At 55.0% G+C, this 23,538-nt stretch overlaps 1 protein-coding gene across 3 annotated transcripts in view; it reads left to right on the top strand.

Annotated features, from left to right (window-relative positions):
- Positions 1-12,631: 12,631 nt before the first annotated feature.
- Positions 12,632-23,538, top strand: part of VIPR1 (vasoactive intestinal peptide receptor 1) — a 32,340-nt gene continuing 21,433 nt past the window's right edge. For 2 of the 3 annotated variants that reach the window (XM_062200633.1, XM_062200632.1), the window contains exon 1: positions 12,653-12,705. The gene's annotated coding sequence lies outside the window, so the exon portion shown is untranslated. Of the gene's footprint in view, positions 12,706-23,538 lie in introns of all 3 variants that reach the window. The other variant, XM_062200631.1, reaches the window with a different exon arrangement.

The raw sequence follows: 23,538 nt of genomic DNA, 5'->3' as shown, positions 1-23,538 counted from the left end.
AACAAAGTAAATCCAAGAATAATGAATAATGAAGTGGCAAAGTGACTTAGAAAGTGATAAGCGCTATGAAAAAAAGAGGTGGGGTGTGGACGTTCAAGACTTGAAGGGAGGGAGAAGTTGGTAGTATTAAGTGGGTAGGGTCTAGCTTGAGAAGAGAGATAGGGAGCCATGGGGCTATCTGCAGGAGCAGCCTGCACAGACTCTCATGCAAGAGAGAGTCTAGGGATAAGTTCTTAAAAAACTGGGGAGGCAAGAGAAGAGAGGTTGAAGGGTAAGTGGGTGGAGGTGTTCTTTGTCTCACATGGAAGATGAATTTCCAAGCCAACAGGCGAAGAGAAAAAGCGAGATTTAAAGGTTTAAAAGCAAGCTTTATTGGAGTCAGAGACCTCCAGCCAGAGTGGCAGAGAGGGGGGCTCCAAGAAAGGCAAAACCTGAAGTGGCCTGTGGTAGTGGAGTTTTTTAAGCAGAATTTTGAAAAAAATAAATTAACAATCAGATTGACATTCAGTTACAAGGTGGGGGAAAAACCCATCAAAAGACCTGATTTGCAATCCTTTGTGCTGTGTTTCTTGCTCAGGATAAAAAGAGCCAACAGAAGGGTGGACTACCTAATTTACTTTACAATGAACTGGGAGCCACTCCCTTGCTATTCTCCTGAAAAGACTTTAAGGAGTGGGCAGGTAGGCACTTAGGATCTTGTTGAGACAGCCTTTTGGGGGTGGGGAGCAAGCAATGTACACCCCAAATTTCCACTGGGACCACCCTGACTGCCTTTTAACCCACCTGGCTACTCACAGGGGTACCCCTTGTGGTCTGGTTAACACTTGGATCGATTGATCGGCAAAATCCGCTTGTTGGACACTAGAGTCCAGGACCAACGACCCATTTTTGCAAGAAGAAAGGAATGGGTAGAGATAGGGGAGGGGTTTCCACATTAAACTCTGAAATGTGCCTCTGAACTAAGCAGACTAGGGGTTAGACAGAAAAGGTAAGGCAAGGAATGAACCTTAAACAACAGCTGGAGAGCTAACGCCGCCGTTAAGGTATTTTGCAGTGTGAAAATGGGATCAAGAGTCACAGGATCACGGTTCTTTTTCAGAGCCCTTGTCATGTAGAGATACAAGCTGACTTGCTTACAGATAAAATGACAGGCTTGTCACCCAATTCAACGTGATCGTGGTTCAAGTGGGAACATAGAAGACAGAAACTAAGTGACCAAGGAGGGTAGAGGCTGGGAAGAAAGCAGAAATGGCCTCAAGACCTTTCAGTTGGTGTTTGTTTTCTAGGACAAGCCTGAGGATTGGGGAGAAGTTGGGGAGGACCCCACCCCCACCTCACCGCACCTCACCTACCCCACCCTGTTGAGTGGCTCTAGACCTGCCTGTGACTTCCCTCAGCCTGCTCCTTGCCTGCTTCCTGCCTCAGGAAAAGGACCTAAGGTACACAAATGGGCTGGACTTGGGACACGAGGCTCCCAGCCCCACCAAGATTCTCAGGCCCCAAAGCCTCTGCCCCTGGACTTGCTAAGGGCCACACTGGCCGCAAGCCTTGGCACCAACCAGTGCATGTGATCCCGCAGTCTTGGCGGAGGGTGGATAGCAGGAGGTGGCTCCCCACCACTTCCCCAGGAATGGTGTATCTCTGCCACTCGATCTGAATTCTATAAAAGAAAGAGAAGCCATCTTTCTTGCACTTGAGGGTTTGTGGCCTGAGCTTCCCACAACAGATGGAAGGAAAGCCTCAGGACTTCTGAGCCCGGTGAGGCCGGAGTCTGCTGCAGGACTGAGATGGCACATCACGATCCCTCTCTCGTGGCTGCGCACCAGACTCCCTGGCCTTTTGTAGGCAGCCATCAGAGACTACACTACCCTCAAGAGAGCCCCAGGAGCCTAAAATAGCCTCATCTCCACAGACAAGTGCAAGATGTCCGGCGCATAACAAATCTTCCCAGGCAGCTTTTATAGGAATTCTGCTCCCGGGGCGAGGTTCACCAGTCCCAACAGAGGGGGGGGTGGCCAGAGGTTGGGAGGGCTCCTTTTATAGATACAGGGCGTGGGGGTTAAAGGTTGAGGCAGGTCTGATCTTCATTGGTTGACCATTAGGCACCTGCAGGGACCTTGACAAGGACTTTTCGTTCCTGGAAGTGCGGGTAGGGACTCTCCATTCCCAGAAGTGTAGGCCTTCTCCCCTTGCGGATCCCAAAGCTACCTACAAGGCAGACCTGTGTTCCCAAAGATGTCAAAGAACACAGCAATGGGAATCGGACTCTGGGATCAATTAGAGTACTAGAGGCTGCTGTGGTTTGAATAGTGTTAAAGGTTTGGCCCTCCCCTCGAAGTCTTATGTTAACCATACTAACAGGGAGGACACTAAGTCCACTTATGGTGCCTGAATGTGAGGCCTTTGGGAAAGGGCTGGGTTGTTAGGGTGGGGCCCCCAGGTTTGAACCCTGGTGCTGTGCAAGAGGCCACATAGATGCAGACAGACACACGCTGCTTCTTGCCATGGGATGCTCTACAGTTCCCCCAAGAGCACCAGGACTGAATGCAAAACTGACAGGGGCTGAGAGGAGGCAGTGTACGAGTTTACAACCAGACCGAATTTATTCAGAGAAAATACATTCGTAGAGGTGGATGACTAACTGCCTGCATACACATGATGAAACACCTGGCAGAAGGCCCTGACCCCCAGGGCTAGGGATGGGGGCGGAGGAGGGGGCAGCAGGGGGAGGGAAATTCCTGGAACTGGTCTTTCAAGTGTTGGAGCAACTGGTCTTTCAGGAGGCTGTGGAGTGAAGGGGTGGGGTATGAAGGCAATAGGGTATGAGACCCAATTGAGATTCAACGGCAAGGAATTAATTCCTGTGTTTATCTAACTTTTGGGCAATGAGCAAGAATGGCTGAGGTTTATGTCTTTGTTCCATCAATCCTGACTCTGAGTATAGGTAAGGAGATGGGGTGCCTTTTTCCTTTCTGGCTACTTCCTGCTGGTACTGGGCATAGACATCTAGCCAGGACTTGAGCCAGGGGTCTGTACTGGGAGATTGGATTGATTGAAGAAGAGCAGTCTTGTGTTGCTCCTTCAAGCCAGCTTGAGATAAAGCAGTTATTCATTCCTGCAAGAACCTTTGGAATAAGTTGATTATACATGGCAGAAATAGGAGCCCTATGATTATGAGGACAAAAGGAGACCCTAGAGATATGGCCCATGGTGGAAACGCCGGCCAGAATGAGGCAGAGTTACCTTGTGAATACATCTTGTTAGCCCATCAGCCTGAGAGGTGGGTCCTGTGGGAGCAGACTTACGTGAGGGAGCTGTTACTCATTTTAATGAAGTAAAATGTACCCAAGGGGGTGCCCTTTGAGTTTGGCAGAGGTGGGAGTGGTCAGTATCACCTGGTAGGGCCCACTGCACTTTGGCTTACATTTTGTTCTAGGTAAACCCAGTTGCCAGGTTGAGGTAGGAATACAGTCAGGAGGCAGAGAGTTTGGTTTGGGTAGATGAGTGTCTGCATAGGTCCATAAGTGAGAGTGCATTTCCCTGAGAAGAGGGAAAACGAGAGGAGGAGGAACAGAATCAGAATTCTGTAGGAGGGAAGTTAGGAGAATTAAGAGGCCTTCCATAGAGAATTTCAAACAGGCTAAGCGTTAAGGCTTCTGGGAAAGCCAGCGCCTTGGCTCACTAGGCTAATCCTCCGCCTGTGGCGCCGGCATCCCTGGTTCTAGTCCCGGTTGGGGCGCTGGATTCTGTCCTGGTTGCTCCTCTTCCAGTCCCACTCTCTGCTGTGGCCTGGGAAGGCAATGGAGGATGGCCCAAGTGCTTGGGCCCTGCACCCGCATGGGAGGCCAGGGGAAGCACCTGGCTCCTGGCTTCAGATCAGCGCAGCATGCTGGCCATAGCGGCCACTTTGGGGGTGAACCAATGGAAAAAAGAAGACCTGTCTCTCTCTCTCTCTCTCTCTCTCTCACTGTCTGGCTCTGTTTTTCAAAAAGAAAAAAAAAGAAAAGAAAGAGAAAAAGAAAAAGAAAAAAAAGACTTCTGGGGAAGAGATTTGATTCTTTTTTTAAAAAAAGATTTATTTATTAATTTGAAAGTCAGAGTTATGTAGAGAGGAGAGGCAGAGAGAGAGAAAAAGAGGTCTTCCATCTGCTGGTTCACTCCCCAGTTGACCACAACGGCTGGAGCTGCACCAATCCAAAGCCAGAAGCCAGGAGCTTCTTCTGGGTCTCCCACATGGGTGCAGGGGCCCAAGGACCTGGGCCATCTCCTGCTGCTTTCCCAGGCCACAGCAGAGAGCTGGATGGGAAGAGGAGCAGCCAGGAGTCGATGCAGCACTGCGGCCATCAGCCTTACCCCCTATGCCACAGCACTGGCCCTGAAATCTGATTCTTAGCAGAGCTAAAGGAAGGAGTTTTACCCGGTCTGAGAGGTCCTGGGTGAAGAGTTTAGCTAGAGCCAGTTTTAAAATTCCATTCATCCGTTTCAACTTTACCTAAAGAAGGGGGACAATAGGGAATGTGAAAATGCAATGAGATATGAAGAGAGGCAGATACTATGCGAGTAATTTGAGAGGTAAACTCTGGTCCATTATCTGAATGGAAGCAGGTAATCCAAATCTTGGGATAATATCATTTAATAATATAGTGGAAACAGTGGAAGCTCTTTTGTTAGTAGTGGGGAAAGCTTTCATCCACCCCGAGAAGATGTCCACTGTCACCAGAAGGTAACGTGTTCACCTAACTGTTGGCATATGGGTGAAGTCAATCTGCCAGTCCTCTCCCGGGAGAGATCCACGGCCCGGTGAGTGGGGAATGGGGGTGGACTAATACCAGAATTGGAGTTAGAGGTTTGACAGGTGCTACATGTCTGAGATATGTTCTGCAGAGTTTCTCTTAGGGAAGGAGTTAGGTGTATGTGTGATCTCAGGAAGTGAAGAAGAGAGTTTGAGTGATAAGAGAGAATGGAAGTTTTTTAGAAAGGTAGCTTGGAGAGAAGAAGGAATTATTAGTTTTTCATCTAGAAACGACCATGAGTCCTTTCTAGATGTTCCTTGTTGGAACTGAGAGATTTCTAAGTCAGAGTATACAGGAGCTGAGTTAAAGAGAAAAGATGGGACCCTTTCCCCATGAGCCACCGTTTTAGCTGTCAGTGTGAACTCCACACCTATGAGCCAAAATCAACCACATTTTGCATAAGCAACTTGTCTCACAACAAAACACTAATACCATGATAAGAAGATGCATTTGGTTGTTTGCCTGTGCACAGTTAGACTGTAGAGACCCCAGAGGCCTCTTTGCTGGACCCCTGTGGTGGAATAAAGGACAAAGGTGGGACCAGAGCTAGGCTGTCTCAGCCGAGCCCAGGCCTCTTACTCTCTCTGCCCAGTCTTCAAACCACAAGCCTGTGAAGCATCCCAGTTGAGCACCAATTTTTATTTATTTATTTTTTTGACAGGCAGAGTTAGTGAGAGACAGAGAGAAAGGTCTTCCTTTACTGTTGGTTTACCCTCCAATGGCCGCTGCGGCCGGCGCACCACGCTGATCCAAAGCCAGGAGCCAGGTGCTTCCCCTGGCCTCCCATGCGGGTGCAGGGCCCAAGGACTTGGGTCATCCTCCACTGCACTCCCAGTCCACAGCAGAGAGCTGGCCTGGAAGAGGAGCAACCAGGACAGAATCCAGTGCCCCGACCGGGACTAGAACCCAGTGTGCCGGCGCCGCAGGCAGCCTATTGAGCCGCGGCGCCGGCCAGTTGCTCCACTTTCAATACAGCTCCCCAATAATGTGCCTGGGAAAGCAGCAGAATGTGGCCCAAGTGCTTGGGCCCCTGCACCCACATGGGAGACTGGGAAGAAACTCCTAACTCTTGGCTTTGACCTGGCCCAGCCCTATCCATTGTGGCCATTTCAGGAGTGAACAAGTGAATAGAGGATCTCTCTCTCTCTCTCTCTCTCTCTCTCTCTCTGTGTGTGTGTGTGTGTGTTTGTGTATACAACTCTGTCTTTTAATTAAAGAATTACATCTTTAACAAAAAAAGAAAATCAAACTGAATACATCTGTCACCCAATTTTATTAGACCCTAACAGAATGCTGTATTTGCCACAGGCATTTTTTAAAGACATTATTCAGTGCAACCAAATACCACCTGTCTATACCTCCTGTGGTTGGCAGAATTCTAAGATGACTTCAAAGATTCTTGCCCCTTACACACCCCATATCATCACTTTCTCCCCTTGAGTGTGGATGGGTCTGACTTAATCCTGGGCACCATGGGTTTGTTTTGTTTTGTTTTGTTTTGTTTTGTTTTGTTTTAGAGGCTCTAGAGTTCTCAGAAGGAACAAGTGAGCTTCAAAGCTGCAGCATATACACTCTTGCTGACCCAACAAGGCAAACATCTTTGCTGTGAATTACCTGTGGAGAGGGTCATTTGACTCAGACCCAAGGTCAACTTCTAGGAACTGAGAATGATATCTGGCCAGTGGCCAGCAAAACAAAACAAAACTGCACAGAACTGAATTTTTCCAACAACTTGAATGAACTTGAACTTGGCAGAGAAGTTTGAGCTCCCTGTGAGACCACAGCCCAGGCCAACACCTTGATTTCCACACAGTCCACCTCCCTGCTAATGCGCCTGGGAAGCAGAATATGATGGCTCAGGTACTAGAGTTCCTGCCACCCACGTGGGATACCTAGAGGGTGTTCCCAGCTCCTGGCTTCAGCCTGGCAGGAATTTGGGAATGAACTAGCATATGGAAGATCTCTCTGTCTCTCTCTCTTTCTCTCTGTCTCTCTCTTTATGCCTTTAAAATAAATAAATGCCTTTAAAATAAATAAAACTTGGGGGAAACCCCCTGCATAAGTACCATTGTGACACTCATATCACTCTGCAACTTTCTTTGGCTGCTCAACCCTGTATTTGTAGTTGTATATACGTCCATTGCAGATTTGACTCCAGTTCATTCATTCTGACAGCTGAATGGAATTCCTGAGAGAAGGGTGTTCAGATCTGCCGCTGTGACTGTGGGTTTGAAAACGCCTCCTTTTTCTACATTTCTTTTGTATATATCTTGAAGCTACCTCATTTGACGCAGCAGTTCTTGGGGTTATTAGAGCTTCCTGATAGATTGAATTTTGCAGCAATATGTACTATCTACCCTCTTGGTGCTTTTTTCCCTTATGAAGTCTCTGTCATTCACACTGACTATGATGATTAATGTTTGCCATTATTCCTGACATTTGATTCTTTGCTTCCCTTTATCATATATTGTTATTTTTAATCCTCCCACACATACGATCTTTTATTGGATTGGTGATGTTTTCTTGGTTTCATTTTTTCCCTTCTGGTTATTTGGGAGTCATATGAGGACTTATTTTATTCCCCAGTATATACTCTTAAATTTCTTTTCTTTTTTTTCTTTTTTTTTTTTTTTTTTGACAGGCAGAGTGGATAGTGAGAGAGAGAGACAGAGAGAAAGGTCTTCCTTTTGCCGTTGGTTCACCCTCCAATGGCCGCTGCAGCCGGCACACCGCACTGATCCGAAGCCAGGAGCCAGGTGCTTCTCCTGGTCTCCCATGCAGGTGCAGGGCCCAAACACTTGGGCCATCCTCCACTGCCTTCCCGGGCCATAGCAGAGAGCTGGCCTGGAAGAGGGGCAACCGGTATAGAATCCGGTGCCCCAACCGGGACTAGAACCCGGTGTGCCGGCGCCGCAAGGCGGAGGATTAGCCTGTTAAGCCACGGCGCCGGCCCTATACTCTTAAATTTCTAACACCTACCTTAATCTCATGGCATCAATTGTTTCAGTGAAACTCCATATCTGTTTTCGTGCCACCTACAGTATCTCCCTTTTCCAGAATCTCTGTCCAAAGTTAATTGCCCATCAGTTCCCAAAGCAGGGCTGGGACTGGGGGGGGGGGGGGAGGGGGGAGGCTGTGAGTGTGAGGATTTTGAGATCCCAGAGGAGTTAGTCTGAGCTTTCACAAGGCCCCTGCAAGCATCCATCATCCCAGCAATGAGCTCTGAGAGTCGACCTGGTGCTGACTGTGGTCCTGGGTACTCTCTCTGTGGCTCATGCCCTCTCTGTCCCCCACGACCCAGAACTTTGCCCTTAACTCTACCTTGTCCTAACCCACCCTGGCCAAGCCCCGCTCTCAGACCCCTGCTGAAAGCAGATATGTCTGTGTAGACTCCTGCCCATACACAAGGACCCATGCTCACTTGCTCTTGTACATGCACACACACACACACAGGCTGCAGTAAGCATTTAGCCAGGGACTATGGCTGCTAGTGTAGAATTAAAAAGAGGGGAGTAGTCCATCCCTTTAGGGTCTCCAGATTCATTGCACCACAACCCCCAAGCTAAGCCACTTAGTGACAGACTGCTGACCTCCTGCACCAAACTGAGCCCTAGGATTTTTGAGGAAAGGAGCCCTTCTTTGGCTTTCCTTCTCTGTACCCCACCTAGGAGATCCCGAGGGCAGAACCTGGATCATCTCTTTCTCTGTTCTCTGGAGCAGGAGCCGTCTGCTTCATTTTCCGTGCCTCAGTAGGCAGACAGCCTCCATCTGCATCACCTCTGGGCTGTGCCACAGCTGGAGCGGGCCATGGGCTCCCCAGAGGGCCTCAGCCCATTCTGCACACAGTAGGGTGCCTAAGTCTTCTGTGTGCAGTCTTTGCCCTGGAGCTCACTGCCAGTTGGGCAGAGACCCAGTCTGCGGTTCTCTCTACTGACACCTGCTTTTTCCTCCTCTGTCTTTCACAGGGTTCCCCTGCCGTCCAATGAATGTCTTTATTCCTCACTCCGTCTTAGTATCTGTTCACTGGAGGGACTGAGCTGACATGGCTAGAGAGTGCCCACAGAACTCTAAGCTCCAGCCTCAGTAGGAGATGGCCATGGCAGAACTGGTCCCTGGGTTTCATTTCCACACTCATCAAGTCAGGACAGTACCTTCTCTGCCCCCTGTGCTCCTGTGAACTTGGATTTCTCCCCAGGTACAGCCGCAGCTCCACCAGAAGACCTCTCCAACCCCCTCCCCCATACTCAAGCAGTGCTAGGTGTTTAAGTCACAGTCCCACCCCCAGCCACCATCACGGGACCAGACCAGTGTGGGGATGATCCATGAAGGATGAATGAATGATGTGTACTGCATGCTAGGACAGAAGGGATGAAGGCCTCGGTCTCTGCTGCCGAACCTCAGCTTGCAGCTGAGATGCATCTTTGCACAGGAAGAACTGGTCCCAAAAGAAGGGGCAGTCAGGGGAGCTGGAGAGCACTTCCTGTCTCTGGAGCTGCCAGCTGCGCTTGACCTTCAGCGGGTATGAAGGTTCCTTCAACTCAGAAGCCCAGAGAAGACTGCGCTTGCCTACACCCAGATGGCAATGCTGATGGCTCTTGCAGGGAAGTCCCTGGAGCCGGGACTCCCTGGCCAGGGTGCTTCCTCCTTTTGCCCTGGAGGAAGCACTACCGTGTCCGTCCAGGCTGCTCTGTGGTCCTCAGGCGCCCTCCTCTGTCCACTGCAGCACTCTCTGCCACTTAGCTCCTGAGCCCTGAGCCTTGAAGGCAGCGAGCGCATGACTCTGAAAGGTGGCGGCAGGGCTGGAGGAGGTGAGGGTGGCTCCCGCGGCAGGGAGGAGGCAGGCAGGAAGCCAGGCAGGCTCGGAATGAGTAACTGCAGATTCTCTTCCCACCGAGCCTGTTGTCACGGGGGATGGCAAGTGACTGCCTCTCTCTCTCTCTCTCCCTCTCTTTCCACCCCACCTCCAGCATCCTCTGCACCTCTGTGTTTCTGGGATCCAGAAGGGAAGTAAGGGCTTGGGACAGAGACTGGGATAGGTTCCAGGGATCCAGGAAGGACTCTATGCAAGAAGGGATGGGTAAACACATCAGGAGCTGGGTGGGGGACCCCCCCAAACCTATACCAGGGAGGCAGAGGGGCTCAGGCTTTGGTTAAGGTGGGGGGAGGGAAAAGAGATTCCAAGGAAGGGCTTCCACTTCCTTGGGTGGCCTGTCTGTCCTACCTCTGCTCCTGACATTCCTCCTCCTCCTGGAAGCCCTCCTGAGCCTCCTAGGTGAGGAAAAGGAAGGTTTATTCCTGATTCCTCAGGACTGGGTCCATGGTTGGGCCCCACCCTGTCCCCAGAGCCTCCGAACACGGGACAGAACATGTGGGAACAACTCGTTGAATTTAGCCTTGGTTGAAATGCTTACTTTTTGCTGTTTCTTACTTCTGCTTGTTTGACTTCAGAATACTTGGTGTACCCTTTGAGAGGTGAGGAAGGGTAGGTGCCCCAGGAGAACATTCCGGAAGTACAGTGAAGTGTTTTTCATGGCTCACTTTCTCCCTTCCTAGGAGCAGGACAGCAGGGGCACCAGGAGGCCTGCCGGGCACTCTCACTGCCTCTGGCCTGGCCATCCAACCCCGACTGGTGGCCGCCCCAGAGCAGGCAGAGCGCAACCCAGCCCCACTGGTGGCCTTAACATCCCCTTGCCCTCCCTCCTCACCCTGCTGGGGTTCAAGTGGCAAGGTGGGCTCTGGCTTCTTCCCGTCTCCCCAGTCCTCATCCCCTTCATCATGCCCTCAAATACCCGAGATCTCAGCCCTCACCAGGCCAGGGGATGCAGCCCGAAGATCGGGCTCTCACCATTCTGCAGCTGGCTGGGTGAGGTGTGTGTGCGCATGCGTGTGCGTGCGCGCATGCACGTGCTGGGTGGTCAAGGATGGGTGGTTCACTCTCCACATCCAGGCATCCTGGGACACTCGTGCAGTCAATGCTGTGACTCCCCAGAATAAGGACAGCATGCCCCAGCCCTGTGGAGGCCTGGCAGGTGCACGGAGCACCACCGGAGCCCACAGCTTCTCCCCGGAGGGCTCACGGCTGAGATGGCTGGCCAGGGTTCACACGCTCCCTCTGCTGGGGGACCAGGCTCAAATCCCAGAGGCCAGGGCGCAGGCACCTCCACAGGTCCTTTATCTGGGGAAGGACCTGTGTTCAGGGTCAGCAGCCACGCCTCCAACGAGATAGACAATGGGGCACACCATAGTCCTCCTCTGGTGAGGAGGTGCCTTGGGCTTACCCGGCTCTGTGTCCCCAGCACACAGCATAGATTTGGGTGAAGAGAAGGTGGGGGGGAGCAGGAGAGGGAGTAGAAGGTAAAGGTCAGCCCCCCCCGGGATTAGGCGGCAGAGAGGCTCAGCGTTCGCCTCTTCCTGGCTCCTCCCTGACCCCCTCAGGCCCACTGCACCCCCTCGCTACAGAGTGAGGCTGGGGTGGGTCCTCAGGGAGGTGCCTGGAGTTGGGTTGCGCGGGGCGAGACTTGGTCCTCTGGGCTTGCCATCCTCCGCCAATCCCGCCGCCACTTCCGGCCTCGACGGGGCCTGCTGGAGCCCTCCCCCTCCGGGAGTGGGCAAGACAGCCACCTGCCCTTGGTCCCCAAGAAGACTCAGCCTCTGGCGCAGACCCGGTGAACCCGCGCCCGGTTCCAGGGGCGGATAAACGGAGCCCTGAGGACGGGAGGCGAGGGAGGCAGGCGGGTATCACCCAGCGCCCACCCGCCCGCCGAGTCTTGGAGCGCAGCACCAGGCGCAGGCGTCCCAGGTTCCGGCCACCCTCTGGGCCTCAGTTTCCCCAGCGGTAAGGCGAGGAAAGCGTGGTGGGGACGGAGTCTCTGGTTGGTTTCAGGTCGGCTGCGGAGTCGGGGCCCGAGAGCTGCCAGCCGGCCTCCCCTCTCCGCGCGAGGGCGCTGGAACTTCGGCCCAGCCTCCCTCAGGAGGCGCCTGCCTGCGCCGTGACGCGCGAGGGCGCGGACGCGTCGGCCGCCCAGGAGCGGACCCCGGAGCGTGAGCGGCCAGAGCGCCGAACCCGTGCCAAGGGCGCCCCGCCGGCTGGCCCCGGGCCGCGGGCCGCACCGAGGAGCCCAGAGTCGGCCTCTGTTCGCTTGTCCTGGCCGGGCCTCTCCAGCCCGACGGATGCGTCGGGGCGGCGGAAAATGCCTGGAACCACGCGCTGCACCTACCCCCCAGTGGCCGCCAGCCCGCGGCCCTGCGCCTGTAGCAGCCACAGCCAGGGGCGGCGGTGGCATTTCTCGTCTCGCAACCGGCGGGCGCGCACGAGCTCTCCGAGGCGCAGAGGGGAAGCAGGCAGGGAGGCAGCCTGGAGGGGGCGGCTCCGAGAGTAGACGTGCAGCGCCTTGGGGAGGGGCTAAGGGGGTGTGCGGAGGTTGGGGGAGCGCAGCCAGGCTCCTGGGGACATCGTGGGCCGAGCCGGGAAGGACGGGGCGTGGCGAGGTCTCGAGACTCGGGGAGACGAGCTGCGGGGGGCGAGGGTTCGTGCACACCTCACGACGTTAGACAGTCGCGTGGGACGAGCGGAGGAAGAGCCGGGGACTCCCCACCCACGGGGCCCGGCCCCTCCCCACACCTGCGCGGCGGCTCCACCCCCTGCCATCCATTGGCTGCACCCGGCGCCCGTCAGACGAGCCCCCGTGGCCCGCCCCCAGCCCCGCGGCGCGCCTCTTACCGCCAGGGCCACGGTGCCAACGCCACTCCGCGGGTTCCCGGCCATCGCCCGCGCGCCGCAGCCCGCCAGCCCAGTGGCCGCGCGGGGCCGCCCGCCGCGGGCTCGGGGCGGACCATGGGCCCGCCGAGCCCACCGCCCACCCGCTGGCTGTGCGTGCTGGCAGGCGCCCTCGCCTGCGCCCTCGGGCCCGCGGTGAGTCCCGGCAGCTAGTGGGGAGTGGGGGCGGCGGGAGCCGGGCCATCTGTGCGCGCGTCTGGGTCAGGGGAAGAAGAGGCGCCCGGCGCCCCGTCTCGCCTCCTCTCTCAGCCCCGGGCCGGATCTGGACCCCGAAGACTGGGGTCGAGGTCGCCTTGGGTCCCTTCCAGCTCAGCGCAGAGCCCATACAGCGAGGCTGTACGGGATATCGGTGGAGGGGAACTTGGGTTCCGAGTAGTGGGTGCGGGTGTGCGTGCGGCGGCGAGGCCTGTGGCTATAGAGCAGGCACGGGGGTCGACTGAGTGGACGATATGGAGGGTCGTGGGCGGGAGGGAGGCTGTGAGGGGGGTCGTTGCGTGCCGTGCCTGTCTGGGGAGACTTGTGGGGGCGTTGCGTGTGCTTGTGGAGGTGAGGTCTGAGAAGCAGACCCAGGGTCGGGGCCAGAGACCTGGGAAGGGGCCCTTGGGATCCTGTGGGTGGCACTGGGCAGAGCAGAGAGCCACAGGCGCCCAGGTGGAAGGTGGCCGGCAGGCGGTGAGGGGTTGCCTGCGGTGTTCACGGGAGCTCAGGTTTGTGAGTGGAGGAAAGCTGGATAGGGAGACAGTGACCACCAGTAGTGGCCTTCCTCTTGCTCTGGCCTCTGCTTTCTCCGCACGCCAATCTGTGTATGCCCCGACGCCTGTGTGCCTGTGTGTCCCATGAGTGGAGATACTTGTGTGCGTCGGTGGGTGGCACACCTGGGTGGCAGAGCAGTGCCTGCTTGAGGCAGGAGTTGCATGGATCTCTCCCTCCAAGCACAGGGAAGACCTCACTGAGTCTACCCAAGCCCATTTTACAGATGGGCAGATGAAGTTCAGAGACATCAGAGCCTCTGAGCCTGACCCCTCCACCTGTCAGACCTGGACAGAGGCAGATTTTCTCTGCCTCGTGGAATCTGGAGTTGGCCTTTGAGGCAGGGCCAGGTCTGTCCTGAGATCACGTCCCTTGTCGTCACCTCCACCAGGGCACGCACCGCTGTCCCAGTATCTCGCACACAGGGGCTCAGGAAATTGTCCTAGGAGCCTCCCCTCCTCCCGTGGGTGTCAGGAGACCGACCCTCTGAGCAATCAGAGCCTCACTTCGCTGGTACCCCTAGGCCACAGCTCTGGCCCCATTTACACACACACACACACACACACCCCGCCCCCGCCCAGGTCACCTAGTCTCCAGGCCTCACCAATCCTCTGGCTTCCCTCACCTTGAGCCCCAACCAACCAAACCCTTCTCAGATGAGCCGAGGGATGCCCCCCTGGTGCCCAAAGGCTTCTGAGTCGGCTCTGAGGGCAGAGTGGCTTCGGCAGGGCAGCCTCTCACCTGAGATAGCCTGAGCCTGACTCCTCCCATGCCTACCCTCCCTTGTTAGTGCCCAGCTCTATCTCCTCCTCCAGACAGCCTTCCCTGATTGCTCCAGCACACTTAACCCTCCCCTCTCTGACTCCGCCTTTCTGCCCTACCCAGCCCCCGAGTCAAGGGGATTCCGATCAGGGGCTGGGGTCTCTCATTCAGGGCTGGGCCCACTGGGACTCAGGCAGGCTGGAGCGAGGAGCCCCCTTCCCCCCTCCGCAGCTCCCTCTTGGATGGACACCAGGCGGTTTTGCTCCAGCCACACTCTGGGGGAGTGCGGGGGGGAGGGGGGCACGGACGTTATCGGAGTCATAAAACAGCAGCTGCAAAGTTCAGGTTGAAGGCCCAAGGCCTTATCGCACCTGTTTATGGTACCCTGACCTCAGCCTGGGAAGGGAAAATCTCTGAACAGGGAAGCAAAAAAAAGGAAAGAAAACCTCCAGTGTCTCCGAGAAGGAAGTCTGCCCCAAGGCCACTGCCAGGCCTCCACTGCCCCGTCCTGCGCCCCACGGCAGCCACAGGGGCCCCTCACCCCATGGCAGAGCTCATAGGGTGACCTGCCCAGCACATGACTGATGGGGGGAAGGGACCCTGGAGCAGGAGCAGACCCAGGCCCTGCCCTGGAAGTTTCTCAGGCTGGTGGGGACCATCACACCCAGGAGGAATAGCCCAGGGGGTTGTAGGGTTCAGCCTCTTAAAACCAGGGGCAGAGGTTGCTGGGAGGAGCAGTCAGGGAAGGCTCCCTGGAGGAAGAATTACAGTGCCCTAAAGAGTTGGCCACATGAGTCAACCTTCTACCCCGGACTACAACTTGACTCAGCAGGACCAATAGGCTGGACCCCAGAAGGAAGAAGCCCCCCTCAGTGTCAGGGATGGCTTTGGCTTCTCTGGCTCCTCCTAGGGGCAGGCCGCCGGCCACCTACTCCTCCAGGTCTCCCTGTGCCATAGGCACCCTGCCCCAGAGGCCAGCTGCCCAGGTGACCCTGGATATAGTCCAGGTCAGGCTGCCCAGGGCTCCCAAGGCACGGTGCTGGGTGATGGAGCTCATTCTGGACGTTTCTCCCATCCTCCTGTCCTGAGTGTTCATGGGCAGGAAACCTGGTCATCACCACAGTCCTTTGACACAATGGCCCTTTGACCTGGGGAACAGCTCGCCTCTGTGCAAGGGCTTCAGTTTCCCCAGTGTGTGCATGGGACATGGGGAGGAAGATCCGGAACAGAGCCAGCCCCAGCATCCCTGTGAAATGAACTTGGTCCTTCAGGCAGGACATCGGAGAGCCTAGAAGGGGGGCAGGGTGGTGACCATGCTGTGTGTACTCAGTGACAGGCCATCCCTTCCCCTTGGTCCCCAGCAGGAGGAGTTCTGGGGGCCGGGACTCCAGGCCCAGGGAGGCGATGGGTATTGTCAGATGGTGATGGGCTCCAGTCTTGGTAGAGGTCCAACATGCAGTGTGACACCAGGAAGTGGCCTTGAACTTGATACCCTCTTGCCATGGCAGGGCCCCTGCTTGTGGTCATGCTGGCCATGGAAGAGACGGAGGCCAGGGGACTCCCTTTGTCCCTGGCCGCTTCTGTCCCATTCCCCAGACTGTGTTGTCTGGTTGGATTTCTGATTTCCTTTGAGTGCAGGAAAATTGCAATATGTCCCAAATTTCATATCTTAGAGGCATTTCTGAAGAAGAAAAAGAAAGAGGGTGCTGGGTGTCTTTTGTTTATTTGTTTTGGTTTTTGCTGTGTTTTGTTTTTAACTATTGGAAAAGCAGAACAACAGAGAGACAGACAGAGATCTGCCATCCACTGGTTCACGCCCCAAATGCTCAAAACACCCAGGGGTGGGTCAGGCCAGAGCCAGAAGCCAGGAATTTCTTCTGGGTCTCCCACGTGGGTGGCAGGGACCCAAGTACTTGAAGTATCACCTGTTGCCTCCCAGGGTGCACACTAGCGGGAAGCTGGATCAGAAACAGGGGAGCCGGGACTCAAACCACGCACTCAGTATAGGGTGTGGGTGTATTGAGTGGCAGCTTAATCTCCCAACAGAAACAGTTTAATCTCCCTTCTACATTGTTTTGTGAAAAATGCTCAGACAGGTAGAGATCATGGGACAGTAGACATGCAAACATCCAATTCCTAGAACTGACAGTTGTGAGTCCTTAACAATTCATGTTTGCATCATCTGTTTTTTTGGCTAAAGTATCTTTTTTTTTTTTTTTGACAGGCAGAGTGGACAGTGAGAGAGAGAGACAGAGAGAAAGGTCTTCCTTTGCCGTTGGTTCACCCTCTAATGGCCGCCACGGTAGCGCGCTGCGGCCGGCGCACCGCGCTGTTCCGATGGCAGGAGCCAGGTGCTTCTCCTGGTCTCCCATGGGGTGCAGGGCCCAAACACTTGGGCCATCCTCCACTGCACTCCCTGGCCACAGCAGAGAGCTGGCCTGGAAGAGGGGCAACCGGGACAGGATCGGTGCCCCGACCGGGACTAGAACCCGGTGTGCCGGCGCCGCAAGGCGGAGGATTAGCCTGTTGAGCCACGGCGCCGGCCATGGCTAAAGTATCTTAAAGTAAATTATAAACATGCTGACCCTTTGTCCCAAATTGTTCCGACATGCATCTCCAAAACCAAAGGCCACCTTCCTGGGTCACTCTGACACTATCGTCACACTTAACAAAAATCCCTTTGTGTCTTCAACCAGCACTTAATCAGTCACCCCAAGGCAAGTGGGGACATCCCTAGGGGTTTGGTCTCCTCGCAGGAGCTTTGGGTGACCCGTGGAACTGAATGGTGAGCTGGTGGGGTGTCTGGCTGTGGGCACTGGGCTGGCCCTGCTGGGCAGGGCTCTTTGCACCCACATCCCCTCTAGCACAGCTCATGATGTAGAGATTCCTATCTCTCAGGAAGTGCCTCCTATTATCTGACTTCAAAACAAGTTCTTCCTGATTTTTACCCAAGGAGAAGAAGAGGTCACCGACCTGCCTCCTTGCACTGTGCCCCCAGTGCCACAGACACACATCCATAAAGTGGGTCCAGGGAATGCCAGTTCCCCAGGGGTGCCATGGTGACTTACAGGGAGCAGAGGATGCAAATTGCCTGCTTGGCCTGCAAGGTTCCGTGCCCCAAAGGAAACCTTCCAAGAAGCACCCTTAGTTGGGAAAAGGCTGAGCGTCTTGCTGGGAGTCTGTTAGTTGCAAGAACCCTTGTCCTGATACCATTCTAAGCTCTGCAATGTTTTTTCTTGCCTCGAGCCCAAATCTGTTTCCGTACATTCCTCCTCTTCCTCACCACACCTCTCACCTGAATGCACACGCGTGTGTACACACACACACACATACTCCAATTCCCATTCTCTCCCGACACCCAGGGCTCGGCCTCCGCCCAGAGGAGGTGTGGATGGCACAGTCTGGATGCGCAGAGAAGGGAGGCTCTGGGCCACTGGCACTGGTGAAGGAGTGTGAAAATGCAGGGAAGAGGAGAGAGCTCAGATTACTGTTGGGGCAGGCGGAAATGATAGGCTGGAGACCTCTCCTCTGGTGGGTGCGGTGCCACCTGCCAGTGGGTAGGACATTCCGGCTGCCTGGGCTTATGCAAGGTGGTGAGGCTGTGGCCAGGCCAGCTGGGCACGAGAGAAGGCGCTTTGGCAATAGTTGTAACCCTTGTTGGCAGTCCCCGAGGGCCAGGTCAGCGTCCTCTCCATGTCACCCTTGACGTGATCCTAGAAGTCGATGTGCTTCTTGTCCCCATTCTACAGAGGAGGCTGGGAAAGTCGCCCAAGGTCACACCACCAGGAAGCGGCAGGCTGGCTGACCCCAGAGTCTGTGGTCTTAACTGGGCTCTGCAGCTCCCCCAGCGGAGCTGCTTCTGCAGGGGCACGGGAAGGCGTGCCACGTGCTGTCTCACAACTTCCCAGACATGTTTCCTGAGTAGCATGCAGACATCTGCGGTGACAGCTCCGTGAACTGTCACCCGTGTGCGCACCTGTGCAGCCACCACCCAGTTCAAGCCGTGACACCTTCCCGTGGCCCTGGCAGGCTGCCTTGAGCCCTTTCGTAATGAAGTGAAACAGTATTTCACCTTCTTTGGGTGTCACAGGCTAAGCTGGGTGTTTCTTCTCTCTTCCATGACGTCTGGGTGCCTCAGTCTGCATGTGCTCCTGTGTCCCTAACCCCCTCCCTTCCTGCCCTGCCCCCTCCGGCTCCTCTCCTCCTCTTCCCCTGCCTCCCTTGCTGCAGATCCTTGTCTCCTCTCCCACTGCACACAGGAAAACCAAAGCCAAAGCCCTGTGTGCCCTTGGACACGCTGCTTTCTCTCTGGGTCCTTAGTCTCCCCCATGAGGCTGAAATAAATCACAGGATGCAAAGTGGTTTCCATAGAGAACTGGAGGGGTGGGGGTGGCAGGGACCACACGGAGTGCCCTACCCTCTCCCCACTTCCTCTGAGGGCCCCAGGAGATGGAGATGCATATCAACCAGGGCAGCGCCAGGGCTTGCCACTTCGCAGACAGGGGAGTCCTTCTCCCGTCTCGCCTGATCTTGGCTGCTGCATTTCACAGTGCCCCATGCCCACACCTGCGGTCTGGAAGATCTTTGTAAAATGTGCAGCCTCTACTCCCATGCTCCTGTTGCAAGTTTCTGATAGTGCTCCTGGCCCAGAAGTCAAAGCTCACACTTCAAAACTGGCACTCAAGGCCCTTCCCAATCCCGCCCCTGCCTACAGCTCCTGATGTATCTCCTGGTGCTCCCAGAATGCCTTGCTGCAGCCACACCAGGCTTCCTGCAGCCTGGACTGCCTTGGTCATGTCCATGTGCCCATGGTGTGAACACACTGCTCCTGCTTTCTAGAATTTTCACTCCTGCACATCCGCTGAGTCTGCCTCTCCTACCCATTCTGTACGAAGCCCACACTCCTGCTATGTCCCATCCCAGTATCCGTGGACTTGGCTCTGTTCAGCCAGGGAATTTTCCGATTCTCTCTATGTGCCCAGAGTTTGGAGGGATAATGAGGATGTTTAGAATAGGGAAATAAGTGAGAGAGGAAGTCTAAAGTCTGCCTGAATTCCTCAGTGATAAGGGCTAGAGGGATCTGCCCCGGCCTTGGCCCTGGTTGACCAGATGGCCCCAGGCAAAGGCTTGCTGTAGTCCAGACCAGCAGTCAGAGATTTGGGGCCCATCTGGGAATGTGCTGCTGCTCGGTGACCTCGGGTCCTTCTTCGGGTCTCCATTTCCTCTACCCCTATCCAGATGGAGCCCCAGCACTCAACTGTGGCAGGGACAGAGTTCATCTTCCAGCCCCTCCCCACTTTGTTTAGAGATGCCCCCTCGTTCCTGGGTGCCCTGGGGGCTGCCATCTCTCCCCTCCTCTCCAGACTGCCTCCCAGGAAGGGCCCCATGGCGGTGCTGCTCGGAGGAGCAGAGTAGGCAAGGTGATCCAACACTCTTCTGCCATCAGACAGATGCTGCCTGGAATACTAGGTGCCCAGGGGCATTAGAAAAGAAATATCTCTTGGCAAACTGCATAGCCACAGCCCTGGCTCGAGAGAAAGTGAGGGCATCTGTTGTCCTATCCTCTGACCACAGGGCTGGACTCACAGACAAAAGGCAGGAAACCCAACTGGCTCCAGCCATAACGACAGGTATGGGCTCCTGTGCTGGAAGCAGGGCTGGTTTCAGGCACAGATGCATTCAGGGGCTCAGACAGTGTTAAGAGGGCCTGGCTTTTCTCCATCTCTCTGTTCTGCTTTCAGCTGTGTGACCTTTGTCATTGCGTCCCACTGTCAACAAGATGGTGGCAGCAGCTCCAGCCCCTGCATCCTTTGAGGTCTCCAGGCCAGTGGGAAAAAGCAAATCCATTTGCCTCATCACTTAATGCAAAGTCCCAGGAGAGAGCCTCCTGCCTCTGAATAGCCTGCCTTGGGCCATGTGCCAGGCAGCTGTGGCCAGAAATGCTCTGAGTGACTGCAGTCTTGGTCACGTGTCCATGCCTTGGAAGAGCATTCGTCGGAACCCCATGAACGGGGAATAGGAAAGGAGGTGGTCCCTCAGGGAGGAGGGCGTGGCACCAGGGAAGAATGAAGGGCAGTGAGAGGCAGAAAGAGCTGTAATTCATCCCACTTCCCACTGTGGGAATGGGCAGGAGAAGCAGGGGAGGCCGGGAAAGGAACAGGAGGCAGAAGGAACCTTGTTGCTGGTAGACACAACAGGCATGGGAGGGTACCTCAGGGAGAAACGTGCCCAGCAAGACCAACCAGTGGTGGACACAAAGCCAAGAGGACCAGTCCCCAGAAGTCCACTCTGGGATCTACCTTCTCCCCACCTGAGGACAAGCTGGCTGCAGATGCTATTTTTTTTGAAGGTTTTTATTTAATAAATACAAATTGACATAGGTACAGCTTTTAGGGATATAGTGGTTCTTCCCCCCATTCCCACCCTCCCACTCCCTACTCCCATCCTACCTCTCACTCCCTCTCCCAATCCATTTTCCATTAATATTAGTTTTTAATTGACTTTTATACAGAAGACCAACTCTTTACTAAGGAGAGATTTCAACAGTTTGCACCCACACAGACACACAAAGTATAAAGTACAGTTTGAAGACAAGTTCTACCATTAATTCTCATAGTACAACTCATTAAGGACAGAGGTCCAGCATGGGGAGCAAGTGCACAGTGACTCCTGTTGTTGATTTAACATCTGGCACTCTGATGTATGACGTCGGTGATCACCTGAGGCTCTTGTAATGAGCTGCCAAGGCTATGGAAGCATCTTGAGTTCACAGACTCTGTCAGTTTTTAGACAGGGCCAAATGCAAAGCGTAAGTTCTCTCCTCCCTTCAGAGGAACGTACCTTCTTCTTTGACGGCCCCTTCTTTCCACTGGGGTCTCACTCACAGAGATCCTTCATGCAGAACCATTTTTGGCTCTATGTCTTGGCTTTCCATGCCTGAAATACTCTCATGGTGTTTTCAGTCAGGCCTTAGGGGCTGATCCCAGATGCTCTAAGACACACAGCACCATGAGTGTTTCACCCAGAGTGACCCTCTGGGAAAGGGGGCAAGCGCATGATCCCACAGAGGCACCACGAGTCCGACGTCTCCTTCAAGTCTCCTATCTTTTGTTTACCAGTTACACAAATAGCTGCATCCTGCTCTGTGACGGAGCCATGTTCCTCTCGGGGTGTTTGTTTCAGTGACTTAACAGCTCATGGCTCCACCCCTCCTGCAGCTGGCCATCCCAAGTGGAAGCCATGCTCCCTGTGTGGCTTCCAGACCAATGGCACATGGACGGGTGCGGTCTCCATGCTGAGGACGCCTCAGGGGTATCCTGGGTTTTCTTGGAGCTGGGGGCTCACCCAGCCATTGGCACTGATTGCACTAGGACGAGCTGGACCACAGGTGACCTCTGAGTCTGTGAGGTTCCCCCAGGGCCTTCAACGAGGAATGAGAGAACCGTGGCAGTGGAATGAGAGAACTCTGCTGTGTGGCTTCTTAGGCACGGAGTTTACCAGCCTCACCTGGACCCCTCTCCCTCCACACAGCTGAGGGCTCACTGCTACCTGGTGTGCATGTCCCTCACCACGGTTCATTTAGTCAGAACGATGGTCAGAGTACAAAGCAGTTGGGTGCTGCAGACCAAGTTGGGGGGGGGGGTCCCTTTAAAGACAGGACGTAAGGGAAAGACCTCCTCACCTCTCCCTACAACTGCCTTCAAGAAACCTTTGAATCAGCAGAAAGGTCAAGTTGAGGCCCACGGTGGAAGAGATGAGTTGGAGGAGATGCTGAGAATCTCCAGTTCTGGAGCAGCCTTGCTGGAGCCTCTCCGTTGGCCCTAGTGGGGAGGGGGCTGTGGCATTGAGGTGAAAATTCTGATGTGGGGCTGCAGCCACTCTCCTAAAGTCAAAAAGACAGGCAGAAGCTGCCACCAGTCATCAGCTCCTCCGCGGAGGCCTTGCACACCCAAGAGCTCCCAAGACCTGGTCTTTTCTAGATGTTCCTGGACAGCGGTCACCCCATCCCCATGTCTGCCCCAGTGCCAGTGTCCCCAGTGTCACTGGGCTGGCCCCTCCTCTAATCCCCGGGCAGTGCTCGGGGGAGGGAGGGGAGCAGGTTGGCTTTTCCACCCCCCTCCCCACATTCCAGAGGCAGGGGCCTCTGTACCTTCTTGAACCTTCCCTCACCTTCCTGAGATCGGCTCCAGCCTGCATATTTTTGAAACTCAGGGCCAGGCATTTGGTCTAGAAGATACTCACATCCCACATTGGAGTGCCCAGGGTTTCATTGTCCATCCTGGCTCCTGACACGAGATTCCTGATGATGTGCACGCTGGGAATGCCCAGTGGTGATGGCTCATGTTTTTGGATGCCTGCCACTCATGTGGGAGACCTGAGTCACATTCCAGCTCCTGGCTTTCTTTGGCCCCAATTCAGGCCCAGCTATTGTGGGCATTTGGAGAGTGCATCAGAGGATGGGAGCATGGGCTCTCTCTCTGCCTCTGAATTCCATACACACATGCATACATACATACACATTTTTTTTTTTTTGACAGGCAGAGTGGACAGTGAGAGAGAGACAGAGTGAAAGGTCTTCCTTCCACTGGTTCACCCCGCAGATGGCCGCTACGGCCAGCGCGCTGCACCAATCCGAAGCCAGGAGCCAGGTACTTCCTCCTGGTCTCCCATGCGGGTGCAGGGCCCAAGCACTTGGGCCATTCTCCACTGCCTTCCCGGGCCACAGCAGAGAGCTGGACTGGAAGAGGAGCAACCGGGACAGAACCAGCGCCACAACCGGGACTAGAACTCAGGGTGCCGGCGCCACAGGCGGAGGATTAGCCTAGTGAGCCGCGGTGCCAGCCACATACATATTTTTTTAAAAACCAAAAAGGAAGTAGGTGGGGTCTGGGCAAGCAGAGCCAGCATCCCCTCCCCAGCCAGGTGGGCAGGGGTCTAAGCATAGGCTTGTGCAATGGAGCAGAGGCTGGAAATGCAGAGAGACTCTTAGATATTTCAGGCGTGGCCTAAGAAACTGGGGACCGGGATTCAACTCCCCAGGACAAGACTGCACTCGCTGAGCCACCCCCCCCCCCCAGGAAGACTGAGGCTGGAACAGAGGATTCCCAAGTCAAGCTGGAGAGAGGCAAAGGCCAGTGGCCAACTTAGGTTTCTTAGGAGAGGCCTTCCCATCTCTCTGCAGAATTGGCCACCTGCAAAGAGGGAGTTACTACAGCCACAGCACTGTTCAGGGGCTACCAGGAAGCCATGCCAGGGCCCCCCAAGGCAGACCCAGCCTTGGAAAAAATGGACAACAATTTGGGGTCAGATCCAGGTCAGGTTCAGGGGTCAGTCGGGGGCTAGGCTGCAGTTGGGAGTGGGGTTCAGTCTGCAACTTGGATCTCCTGTAGGATGAAAACAATGTCATTTCCGTGGCCAGGCTCTGCTCTGGAGTCTGCGGATGAGGAAACGGGCTGT

This window comes from Lepus europaeus, chromosome 9 (assembly GCF_033115175.1).
Source record: "Lepus europaeus isolate LE1 chromosome 9, mLepTim1.pri, whole genome shotgun sequence".
NCBI lineage: Eukaryota > Metazoa > Chordata > Mammalia > Lagomorpha > Leporidae > Lepus > Lepus europaeus.
Note: the sequence above shows the minus strand (reverse complement) of the source record. Positions and strands in the feature narration are given on the sequence as shown.